Source organism: Gorilla gorilla, chromosome 8 (genome assembly GCF_029281585.2).
Source record: "Gorilla gorilla gorilla isolate KB3781 chromosome 8, NHGRI_mGorGor1-v2.1_pri, whole genome shotgun sequence".
In the NCBI taxonomy this organism is placed as follows: Eukaryota; Metazoa; Chordata; class Mammalia; order Primates; family Hominidae; genus Gorilla; species Gorilla gorilla.
The window spans coordinates 51,605,183-51,618,203 of record NC_073232.2 but is presented as its reverse complement, the minus strand read 5'-3'; the positions used below and the strand labels follow the sequence as shown (position 1 = coordinate 51,618,203).

Below are 13,021 nucleotides of genomic sequence, written 5' to 3'. Positions count from 1 at the left end.
TTTAGATTTCTCTTTCTAGTTAGCAATGGGTCAAGTGAAAAGGGAATTACTCAAAATGTTTCACTGGAGAGGTGGGAACAATGTACTTTATCGACCATTGTTTATGACCATTCTGTGTTAAAACTGCATCAATAGGCCAAGCCCCATCATGGAGATTTAGCAGATGTTTGCTCATTTTTTCCCTATTCTAAATCAGAAATAATTTCCCCAGGCTAGACTGCCTGGATAGATGTGTGTATCATGAAAGTGCTTTCCCAGTAGGTGTTATTCATCAGTTTGGGGGATTCATATCCCAAATTTTGACAGGCGCTGAACTTCCAGGAATTAAGTCACAGACCACTCTTTTGGCATGATAATGCTGGATGTACTACTGTTTTCTGAGTGTTTTCTTCAAGAATCAGTTTCCAAGTATTTTTTGAGTAGGATGTGAGTTCACTTTTTGGACTAGATTGTTGGACCTTAGAAATAAATTCCAGTTCCAAATCCTGTTCATTTGAATGTTAATCCCTAGACAAGTATTCAGTTTTCCAAAGTTGCTGTTCTTTGCACTTTCAAGGGAAGCACGGCAGAAATTCACTTGGGTTATATTACTAAAGGCCCATCTTTAGGGTCAACGGCACCAAAGAAATAAAACCATCTTCATAAAACCCTCTCCTGAAGTTTGTCAATTGGTACCATCATCTTGATGTCATAACTTATTTCAAGATTTCCTGGACTTCTTAAAAATCAGAAGTCCTTAGCATTAAAGAACTGAATGTATTTTATAAAGGGCTTCCCTTCTAGATTATTGAAGTTTAAACCATCATTTTTATTGTAGAGGCTTTTCTCAAATTTCTGAAGGTCTTGGCTTTCTGTTAATATTTAGGGATGTGGCACTGAGATAGCGATTAGGAGTGCTATGGGCATGACAGTGGCTTCTCAACTGATAAACATAATAATACAATCAGGATTGGGCAGGAGTTTTATTTTTTATGAGGCTACTCCAGATGCCATTACCTATAGTTCTTTTCGTTGGAACAGAGGAATCTCTGGAGCAATATCTTCCAATTTCTTGACTGAGGAGTATATGTTTGCCTTCCAGAGCTCTAGGACCTAAGCTGGGAGAAGGTAGCTGGAGTTGGGTAGACTCGGGGTTTGATTTGTAGATAGTCAGGCAATCCTCTTTATTTCCAATGTAGTTCTTTACTACCATCTTATCTGTGGCTAAGATCCCTTAGTTTATAGCTCCAGAGTCTCTCTAATTCAACTTACTCAACTTATTCCATCTTCTGCTGGAGTTTGTGGAGTATTCCTATTCCTTAAACATAAAAGAGTTATTTCTATTTTGTATTTTTATTCATTCTTTGTCTCTTTGTTGCTTCAACTCCTAGTTTAGATGTAACAGGATTTGGGACACACACACACACACACACACACACACACTCCTTTATATAATACTTTGTAACTTGGAATCATTTTTTATCTTATCATTTCCACTGAAATTTAGAGAATGCTTGTTTTTAATTAACTGTTCATGTCTCAGTTTCCTTCTCAATAAAATTGAATCTGATTGCTAAAGTCCTTTCCAAATGGAAAGTTTTGTGAGAGGTGATAGGAAGCAGGATAAAAGGTCAGATAGACACTGGAGTTAGACTCCCTGATTCTTACCACTGTTTCACCATTGCATAATCAGAGTTGTCTGGTTGCAAGCCACAGAGACTGGGCTCTAAGCAGAAAAGCCAACTATAGGGAGGATAATGAATAACAGAATCAATGTTAAAGCTGGAAAACTAGTCTCAGGAAATGGGTAGAAAACCAAGAGGGGCTTGGCAGTGGAGAACACAGCCAAAGTCATATCTCAGGAATTACCTGATAAGGAAACTGCTGCTTCTGGTGCTGTTGCCACTGGACATTTGCCACCAGCACACTCTTAATGTTGCTGCCACTGCCAGTGTGAAGAATTTCCTAACTCTCCCTCCATCTTTGTGATTGGTTGTGCCCATGCCCTTAATTCTCCCTCCCTCTGTGATTGGTTGTGCCCATGCCCTTAAGTCTCAAGGGGTAGGAAGAGGACATTTATGTCCCCATTTGTGTAGTCAAGGTTCTTCAGAAAAACAGAACCAATAGGTTGTTTTACTTTCCCACTTTATTTTATCTTATGGAATTGGCTCATGTGATTGTAGGGGCTGGCAAGTCTGAAGTCTGTAGGGCAGGCCAGCAGGCTGGTAATTCAGGTTAGAGTTGATGTTGCAGTTTTGTCTAAATTCCACAGGGCAGGCCAGGCAGGCTGGAAACTCAGGCAGGGTTTCTTTGTTGCAGTCCCGAGGCCAGGCTCCTTCTTCTTTGAAAAATCTCACTGGTTGCTCTTAAGACTTCTAACTGATTAGATGACATTCAACCACAATAAGGAGAGTAATCTGCTTTATTCAAAGCCTACTGATTAAAATGTTAATTACATCTAAAAAACACCTTCACAGTGACATCTAGATGAGTTTTTGACCGAATAACTAGGCATCAAAACTGATCCAAGTTGACATATGAAATTAGCTGTTACAACATTCCGTGTCCATAACGAGGTCCCTCTGCAAACATTTCCTAATTTTAAGATGCTGGGTAGGAAGATAAAAAATTATAACTGCCCACTACAGCTGCTTTACTGTATAATCTTGGCCAAGGTACTTCTCTTTATGCTTTAGATTCCAATTCTATAAAATGGGGATAATAACTCATATAGTTGTTGTGAAGATTAAGAGATTAAAAAAATACATAGAACATCTTGAAAAGTGCTTAGAACAAGGTAAATGCTCAGTCAAGTAAGATGCTGTAACTTCTTGTCTAAATACCACCATAAGTTATTTGTCACAACACATGTATTATACCTCCCACAGTGTAGGGTACGTAAGGATGAAATACCTGAATCTGATGGAGGGAGGTGTGATCTGCATTCCTAATCGAAGGCCCACACACAAACAATGACACTAATAGATGTAATTTACTAAGCTCTCATTACCTGCAGGCACTGTGTCAGATGCTCCACATATATTCACTCACTATAATTTGACTCACATAATAATCCAGCGAGGTTCATGATGCCTCATTTTGTAGAAGAGAACACAGAGCTTTAGAAAAAACTGTATCATGCTCAGAATCATGCAACTAACCCTTTGCAGAGCCTGCATAAAAAATGTGATTTTAAAATTAAATTTAATTTTAAATGTTGGCCTCTCAACTACTCCTCTGTGCTGTCTCTACTTTATAGTCCAGATGGAGGGGTCTACTCACTAGACCCGGCTACTTTTCCTGCTTCAGTGGCTTGAATTTTTTTTTTTTTTTTTTGAGATGGGGTCTCGCTCTGTTGCCAGGCTGGAGTGCAGTGGTGTGATCTCAGCTCACTGCAACCTCTGCCATCCGAGTTCAAGCGATTCTCCTGCCTCAGCCTCCCTAGTAGATGGGACTACAGGCGCGTGCCACCACGCCCAGCTAATTTTTGTATTTTTAGTAGAGACAGGGTTTTTCGCCATGTTGGCCAGGATGGTCTTGATCTCTTGATCTTGTGATCCGCCCGCCTCGGCCTCCCAAAGTGCTGGGATTACAGGCTTGAGGCACTGCGCCTGACCTTGAATGTTACCTCAGCTTCATTGGTCTGGAAAATGAGAATTCTGAGGTCTCCCTTAAACATCAGATTCAGGACGCTAATCCCTAGCAAGGGAGATCCTAGTCCTTTATTGGATGTTTGTTAGGCTTTTTTTAGAGGGAGCTCTGCCTCAACTTCCTTCTTAAAAAATGATTAATGCAAATTTCTTGGGTTGTTTTTGGTCCACTCATGAGTGTAGAAAAGAGAGAATATAGAATTTAAAAAAATCTTCTTTTATATAATTAAAAATATCTTAACATTAATTAAAATTCATTTCAGAGAAATGAAATTAAACTATTTTAAGCTACTTGAATAAATTTAGGGTGCCATGGAAATTAGTCTATATTTATAAAAGAAATTGTTAACTTTTGAATATTACTTTAAAAACTTATTAATGTTTGCTAGGCTGAACACTTCTATCTATTATAGAAAGACAAAGATTAAAAATCATATGCAAGCCTTTCATTGTGGACAAAAACATCTAGGGGCTAAGAGTATCTGAAAACATTAAATGTAGGAATTTAGCCTGTTTTCCTGAGATAATTTGAATTTTAAACATTTTATTCTAGAAGTTAGGTCTACAACCAATTGAATTGGAGAACAAAGTGATTTTGGAGGCTGGTGTAGGGTCAGATCTGTATATCTTAACTTTTAGTGTTCATTCAAATTACTTGGGGATATTTTCCAAATGCAGATCCTGATTCAGTAGCTTTGAGGTGAGATTTGAAAGCCTATAGTTCTAATAAGCTCCCAAGTGAGGCTGATACTGCTATCCACATACCAAACTTTTAGAATAAAGGGCTGACCACCAATTTTGGTGGATGTCACAGCTCAGAAGCCAAACACCACCCATTAATCAGAGTACTTCATCATTTATTGTTCATAGTCATGTATAGCCATTATGATATTGTACCTTGGCAGCCAATAGCTAGAGATGGCTTCTAAGTTAATCAGAGACAATTCTATCTAGATCTCTGGAGGTGAGGCAGTGGAAAGAAATTGGTATCTATTGTTCATCAGAGCTACTCTTCCTAGAACTTAACAGCAAATGTCTCATTTCATTCCTGGAGCAATTCTTTGTGAAGCATACACTAGAGCCTCCTTATACATTTGAGGAAGTGAAGCCTCAAAATAAGTAACTTGTCATGGCTAGTAAGTGGTAGAGTCAGGGTTTGAACCTTGGTCTGTCTGACATGACAGCCCATGCTTTCTCCAATATACTATGTGCCAGTCACGTGGGACAGCTTTAATGCTATTATGTTTTCTTTTGACATTATTGGCTATTTTTTACTTTTAAAGTGTTTATTTTAAAGAAAGCCAAATCCAATTTTAAAAATCTACACAAAATTTTTCATTAAACTTCCTTTTACATCCTGTTTGCCCATTTTATTCTGTATGTCAAAATTGTTCTCTACCCTGCAAAGGCCTTGATGCTTTGTGCTGAGCTGACTGACAAAGACTTATGATTAAAAAACTGATCTTAAAACTATCCTGTTCCTCTTTCTACAAAGCCCCAACCTTTGATCTTCTCTCAGGAGCAATTTCCAATCAGCCCTTTTTTCAAAGATTGTAAATGTTTGGTATTCATTCCCTACCTGGGCCCTCTCCCTCTCCCTAGAAGGAGAGGTTGGGACCTTCAATTCCCCATTGTCATTATTGTTCTGTTGGAAGTCTTAGTGTAGGATTTGGTTTTCTACAGTGAAGGTGAAATTAAATATAGCAAACCTCATGCTCTGCTGTGTTTGCACACTTTAAAATAAGTGAGGTTTTGGGTAATTACCTAGTTCACTTGATCTATGGAAATGATACCAGATGAATTTAGCACTTAAAAAATTGTTTTTGTTTGCCCCTCTTTACCCAGACATTGGTAGCATAATTCAAAATAGCCGGCTAATTGCAAAATTATAATTTCACCTTAGGATACAAACTTCAAAAAATCTGGTGGTCTATAATAAAAAGAAGAATGAGCAAATTAGCTCATTTTAGATTCATTTTTACTGTTTAGCTTTTCCTTAAGAGCAAGCCAAAATGTAAAATCAATACTATTAGGGCTAGTGTGGTTGAATAAGGTAGAAACTTTGGAGCCCATCTTCTCATCCTTCTAACTTTGGGCATATTCTCTTGAGGTCCCTAAAAAATTCTCACAGCTCTGATTGATGAGATTAACTTAGTCATTTTTCTCTCAGGAATATTTATTTTAACTGAAATATCTGATCTTTGAAAAAATAATTAATATCCATGAATAACTGTTTGAATTTTTTGTGAATGTTTGAAATTCCTTATCTAGTATTTTATTCAGGAACTAAGATTAACCCCGTTCTACTTCCTAAAATGAAGCTATAGGGTCTTGAGTTAATGGAAATTTTAAAAAGGAAGGATAGAAAGACATATGTGTTTTGACATTGCTTGTTGTTCTTTCTTGCTGAGGCCTCTACTCAGTACTAGGTGCCTAGCTGTGGCTTACCCAATCTAGGAGACATATGTCAAATGACTAAATATATGCCTTTCAAGACTGCACACAACAATCACCTGCAAAGCTACCACAGCTGAGACCTATTGAGGAGAAAGGACTATGGTCTTCATGGTTGTCATTTTAGAAGGATCTGGAGTTGATTCTAATAATAGTCGCAACTGAGAATTACTGAACAAAACCATTGAAAATTGGTCATTTTATTCTGGTCATCTTTGTAATGGATTTAGGTTCTCAACAAATTACTAACCTGGATTATTTTTTGAGAGACTGATTCTAAATCAGAATTGGTTGTTTTTTTGTTCTAAATACATATGGCATGGGACTTACTCGATCTTCTTTAAATTCAATAATATTAAAAACAATAGCTATAATTTTTCGAACAACTACTTTGGGTAGGTATAATCATCATCAACATAATCATCATCATCAATGCCAAGATTGACAAAGCACTTGCTAAGATGTGTACATTTAGTTCTCACAAGACACTATGATGTAAGCATATAATCTCCCCTTTTCACAGATAAGAAAACTGAGTCATAGAAAGGTCAGTATTACTCCTGCAAGGCTACATGGAAAATATGTGTAGAGTTCTGGCTGCATATGAGTATTAAATATATACCCTTATTTTACAAATGAAGAGACTAAGGCTGTAAATAGTTAAGTAGACAATATTAGATGCTGGAAAGCAACCTAAAGTCAAGCCAAAATAATGTTTATTCAGTGTACATAAAATAACATTTTTCTCTTATCTCCTGTGAGGGCTTGAAGAACTACACCCAAATAGAATTCTTCCTAAACAAATGCTATTTTGAAAAGAAACAAGCTAGTAAATACTGTGAGTTTAAAAGACTGTATATACCAAAGTAATTGAAATGCATGGATATGGGTTTGGGGATTATGGAGAAGACTAGCATGGATATCAGTTCATATCCCCTGCTTTAAATTTTACATCCAGCTTTATTTTAAATGTATAAGTATGTTAAGCCATATAATTCCCTGGATTATTTACATTCTAGTCAGGGTGACTATTGAAGGATAGTGTGATTACAAAGTACAATTTCCAAGCTGAATGAAATTGCTTGTTGTGTAATAGGTCTGACCTCTGAAAATGTCAAAAACAAATACTAGTAGGTCATGGTTAGAGGTAAAATATACGCAGCCCTCCTGGTTAGCATATGAAATGAAGGGTGGTCTCTGAATTGATTGAACCATTTTCTTCTGCTGTTTGTCAGACTCAGAGAAAACATTTAAATTTGAAGTACATTTTCCTTTCCAATTTTCTTTTTTATTTCTCAGCATAGTATTAGAAATTGGCTACTGGTCCATCACGTTCAAGACTGCACAATGAGCAACTCTTTGGGTGGTAGAATGAAACATAGCTAATTACTAAAGTTCAATGTGTGAGATTTTATCGGCTGTCTGAGCAGACAGCAGTATCTCCCCAGTTCTGTATCAGCAACTCTAATGTGCCAGGCTCTTCTTCTCTGCCCCATTCTGACATCTACCTCTCTTTTTCCTTTTTTTGAGACAGGGTCTCATTCTGTCACCCACATCAGAGTGGAGTGGCATGATCACAGCTCACTGCAGCCTTCATCTCCAGGGCATAAGCAATCCTCCCACCTCACCACCTCAGCCCCTCTAGTAACTGGAACCACAGGCACATACCACAACACCCGGCTAATTTTTAATTTTTTTTTTTTTTTTTTTTTTGTAGAAACAGGGTCTCCCTATGTTGCCCAGGATGCTCTTGAACTCCTCAGCTCAAGCAATCCTCCTGCTTTGGCCTCCCAAAATGCTGGGATGACAGGTGTGAGCCACCATGCCTGGTCTTTAACTCCCATTACTTAGTTCAACTTCATGAGATGATTCAGTAAATGATGGGCAGGTGGCAGAGGTACATAAGATAGTGTTAGGTATTATAGGCAAAATATGAGCACAGAGCATGCAATTACAAGCAAAAGCTAGCAATAATTCCCATTTCCTTGCTAATATTTTCTCATATGAAATGAATTGTTGTATACAATCATGCTTAGCTGGTCCTCCTCCATGTGATCATCACTTTCTAGAATATAAGTGTCTAAATTTATGCTGAAATGAGAAGAGCTTAATTTTTTTCCAAATTCATTTTCATTCTGACATCAATCTACAGTTACATTTCTGTTTGCTCCTCTATCATCTAATTCCAGTCACTTCTACTGGAGGGAAAGGGGGAGGATTTCACAACCTAAATTCTTAAATCAGTTGTTCTGGTTATCTACTGCTTCATAACAAACTATACATGTGATATTTATTATATCTCATGATTTCATGAGTCAGTAATTTTGGCAGGACTCAGTTAAGCTGTCCATTTTTGTTTGTTCTCAATTAACAAAGGAATTAACTTCTCTTTAGTTTATGGGATACATTCTTGACTATAAGAGACTAGAATACAAGATGAATACCCTGCATATGAAGATTACTTTAGGAACCATAGTCTGAAATGGAGTATATAATAAGAGACAGGGAAAGGAATCCTTGACCTGTAAATCCCAAGGCCTAATTCTTAGTATACAGGAAGTTCTCAAATTCTCTCTTTTTTTAAGTTGTGGTAAAATACACGTAACATATAATTTGTCACCTTAATCATTTTTAACTGTACAGTTTAGTAGTGTTAAGTACATTCACATTGTTGTACAACCAGTCTTCAGAACTCTTTTCATCTTGCAAAACTAAACTCTATGCTCATTAAACAATAAATGCTCATTCTTCCCTCACCTTCAAGCTCTTGGTAACCACCATTCTGTTTTCTATCTCTACAAATTTGACTACTGTAGGTACCTTATATAGGTGGAGTCATATAGTATGTGTCTTTCTTTGACTGGCTTATTTCTCTTAGCATAGTATCCTCAAGTGTCATTCATGTTGTAGCATGTGTAAAAATTTTCCTCCTTTTTAAAGGCTGAATAATATTCCATTGTATGTGCATACCACATTTTGTTTATCCATTCATCTGTTGGTGGACACTTATGCTGCTTTCACCTTTTGGCTATTGTGAATAATAGATGTACAAATATGTCTTTGAAACTCTGCTTTCAATTCTTTTGGATATATGTCCAGAAGTAGAGCTGCTGGATCATATAGTAACTCTATTTTTATTCTTTTGAGGAGTTGCCATACTGCTTTCCATAGCAGCTGTACCATTTTATACTTACATTTCTATCAATAGTGTATAAGTGTTCCAATTTCTCCACATCCTTGTCAAAACTCGTTCTTTTCTTTTTAAATATTAGCCACTATGGGGAATGTGAGGTGGTATTTCATTGTAATTTTTTTATTTTGTGATTTCCCTAATGATTGGTGGTGCCAAGCATCCCTTCGTACACTTTTTGGTTGTTTGTATATCTTCTTTGAAGAAATGTCTATTCAAGTGATTTGCCCATTTTCTAATTAGGCTGTTTTTATTTTTGTTGTTGAGTTGTAGGAGTTCTTTATGGATGTGGATATGAACCGCTTGTCAAGTATACGATCTGAAAGTATTTTCTCCCATTCTGTAGGCTGCCTTTTCTCTGTTGATTTTATCCTTTGATGCACATCGACGTTAAATTTTGGCATAGTCCGACTTATCTATTTTTACTTTTGTGGTCTATGCTTTTAGTGTCATATTTAAGAAGTTATCGCCAAATCCAATCCCATATGTTTTCTTCTAAGAGTTTTATAGTTTTACTCTTAGGTTTGTAATCCATTTTGGGTTTTTTGTATACATAGCTTAAGGTAAGGGTTCAACTTCATTCTTTTGCATATGGATATTCGCTTTTCCCAGTATCATTTGTTGAAGAGAATATCCATTGAATGGTCTTGGTACTCTTGTCAAAAATCATTTGACTGTACATGTGAGGGTTTATTTCTGGGTTCTTGATTCTATTTTCATTGGTCTATATGTCTGTCTTTATACCAGTACCACATTGTTTTGACTACTGAAGCTTTGTAATAAGTTTTGAAATCAGGAATTATGACATTCAATTTTGTTATGCTTTTTCAAGATTGTTTGGCTATTTGAGGTCCCTTGAGGTTCCATATGAATTTTAGGATAAATTTTTCTATTTCTACCAAAAGCCACTACTGGGATCTTGATAGGGATTGCATTAAATTTATAGATTGTTTTGGGTAGCATTGACATCTTAAATATATTGTCTTCCAATTCATGAACACAGGACATCTTTCCATTTATTTGTGTCAAATTCTTTTTTTTTTAATGTAAAATAAGACCAGTCACAAGTTTATTCTGTAATTTTTCTATAACAGGCATTCAATTCTATAGAAAATTGCAAACATTTATTTTTAATATTTACATTTGGGTCTGTAAACAAAGCCGGTAAAAAAAATCCTAAGAATTTCCATACATATTTATAAAAATTTCAAGAATATGATCCTTATCACTTCTGAAAAGTATGCATTTTTTAAATTCTAAAAGCCAGTAAATGTAGAAGTTGAAGGGGACGAGAAAAACGCTGTTAACAGATTATCTGAATTTTCCTCTTCCCAAATGTCTAAAACATTGCATATACCACTCTTTTCCATGTGGCTTGTGAAACCCAAAAATTCTGATTTCTCTTCACTAGTCTGAAACAAGTCTGGTAAAGACTGTACCGGTGATCTACAAATTCTGTTTTCTTCTTGTGTAATAAATTCAGTTCTTTTATCAAATTCAGCATTTGGCTCCAGATTTTCTTTTCTATTTTGTCCTAATAATATTTTCACTTTTCGATGTATTTTACCAGAAGGTAACCTATCCATATTCTTGATGTCACATTCATTGGGTTCCTCAGGAGGAGTATGGGATGGAGCCTCTGCCTGAACAGTTAGGTGCTCTTGTGAACTGTTTACTGTTATCATACCGGAATCATGAGTAAATATTGAATGAAGGTCCTTTTCCTTGAGATCCTTTGCTGGAAAAAGCACAGGATCTGACTTTTGTTTTGGCTGAGATGCACTATTATCTGTACTGAAATCAGAAACATGTACAGATGCCTATATGTTACATTTATAGTGATCTATCCTTAGTTCTTCTAAGTCATTTTCACTTAATGTGTGTTTGGAAATGTCAAGAATGCATTCCTGCTTGTTTTTATGTAGAGGTAGCTGTGTAAAATTCTGTCTTATGTCATTTTCAGCTGTACTTAACATGGAACATTTATTACTCATTTTCTTGTTAAGCCCTCTCAATTCATTTGAAGGGTGGGGGATGGGCTCTGAAATAAACAGAAGCTTTTTTTCAGTTTCCTGGGTCTCTTTATACAGGAAATTCTGCTCCATCACTGTTATATCATCTTCCCGGCAATCTTTCTGAGAAATATGTTGCAATTCCACTTTTTCCTTTTGTTCAGTCTTTTTCAGGACACTTGCAGAAACAGGAGAAAGGGATCCAACACTGTATTTTATTAGTTTCTAGATCTTCATATTTCTGCAAGCAACATTCACAATATCCTTTTTTCTTCTTCTCTTTCAACTGGAGTTGAATTGAGTTTCCACCATACTTATCGCCATCTGTTTGGATTCTTAGTTTAACCTGAGTTTGCTTTTGCATTCTAGATGGCTTATCTACATCAAATGGACTGCAGGGCTTCTGAATAGAATAATTTATAAAAGGCATATTGGTCAGCTGAAGATAAAATGGCCTATAAAGTTGGCTCATATCTTCCACCTTTACAAAAGGCTTTTTGAATCTTCCTGTTCTTGTTTTTTGTGCACCACTACCAACTCTTTTGCCTCCATCTCTTACTGAAGTACTTGATTTCTTGAGTGAATACAACTTTTTTCTTTTGTTCAGTGTAGTATCTAATGTCATCAATATGAAGAATTTTTACTCCCCATGACAAGGCATTTGATAATATACTACATGAAGGAATAAAATCATGGTCCTTGATAGCTTTTTCAACTAATAATTTTCCTCTGCTTAAACACACTGTGTCTGGTGACTTAAATGAACTTCCATCATGGCTGGGATGAGGTGAAGTGGTTTCTGCAGTATTTGCAGATTCTGGACTTGGTACAGGAGAAATTCGACCCAAGGTTTGTGCAAATTTAGCTTCCTTTTTATTTGAAATAAGATAACTGATATCTTTGCTGAGAAATTCTTCAACTCGCCCTCCCAGATCCTTAATGTCCTTTTGCAGTTTTTCAGATATGGTGACAGAAGGTAAGTCAAGGTAAAATACTTTTCCCCAAAGTGGCTTATATTTGGATTTTTCTGGCCTGTTATCAGTTTTCAGAGATTTCAAAGATGGTCTGTTTTTTTCATTTTTGACTTGGATTCCACCCTGGAAATGTCCTTTACTGTGGATCCTCATGGCTCCAGAGTTCATGGCAGTCGCCCGGCACCTACATGCTGGGTCCGGAGAAAGGGTCGCGCCGGGCAGCCGCGAAAGCAAGGCTTCCCCACGTCTGTTCACAGGACGGCCGCCTCTCTACTTCCGCCGGCTACGGCCTCTTCGCAGTAGAGGTACCGCGTCTGCGGGTCGGGTTTCCGGGGCCGGATCCGGCTCCAAGGCACGGAGGAGGAAGGCGCAAATCACAAACGAGTGGGCTGCAGCGGTTGAAGATTTGAAAATGCGTCATGCGGCCGCGGTTGCGGCCGCATACGCGCGCCGTCAAATTCTTAACATAGACTATAAACAAAAAAAACTTTGCTATTTTATATAAGAAAGAAATTCAATGGTTTAGATTTTCTGCCTTAGCATAAAGCAATATTTGCAGTACTAAAATTAAATAGATCTCCCAATCTTACTCTAGGGTTAAAACGAAAATATTGCACATCAAACTTTATTTAAATAATATCCCCCATTGGCAACTTTTGAAATGTATAAACATCTCTTCCTGGCAAGTGAGCATTATCTATATCCTTGTCATTTTCCATGACTCCAGAAATATCTGTGAGTGAACATTCTGAGATTTATCTT

The 13,021-nt window shown here is 36.8% G+C and overlaps 2 pseudogenes; one reads left to right on the top strand and one right to left on the bottom strand.

The window, feature by feature from the left end:
• LOC129524817 (syncytin-2-like) overlaps positions 1-13,021 on the top strand; it is a 297,355-nt pseudogene that overhangs the window by 168,851 nt on the left and 115,483 nt on the right.
• On the bottom strand, positions 6,778-12,944 carry LOC129524810 (protein DBF4 homolog A-like; annotated as a pseudogene).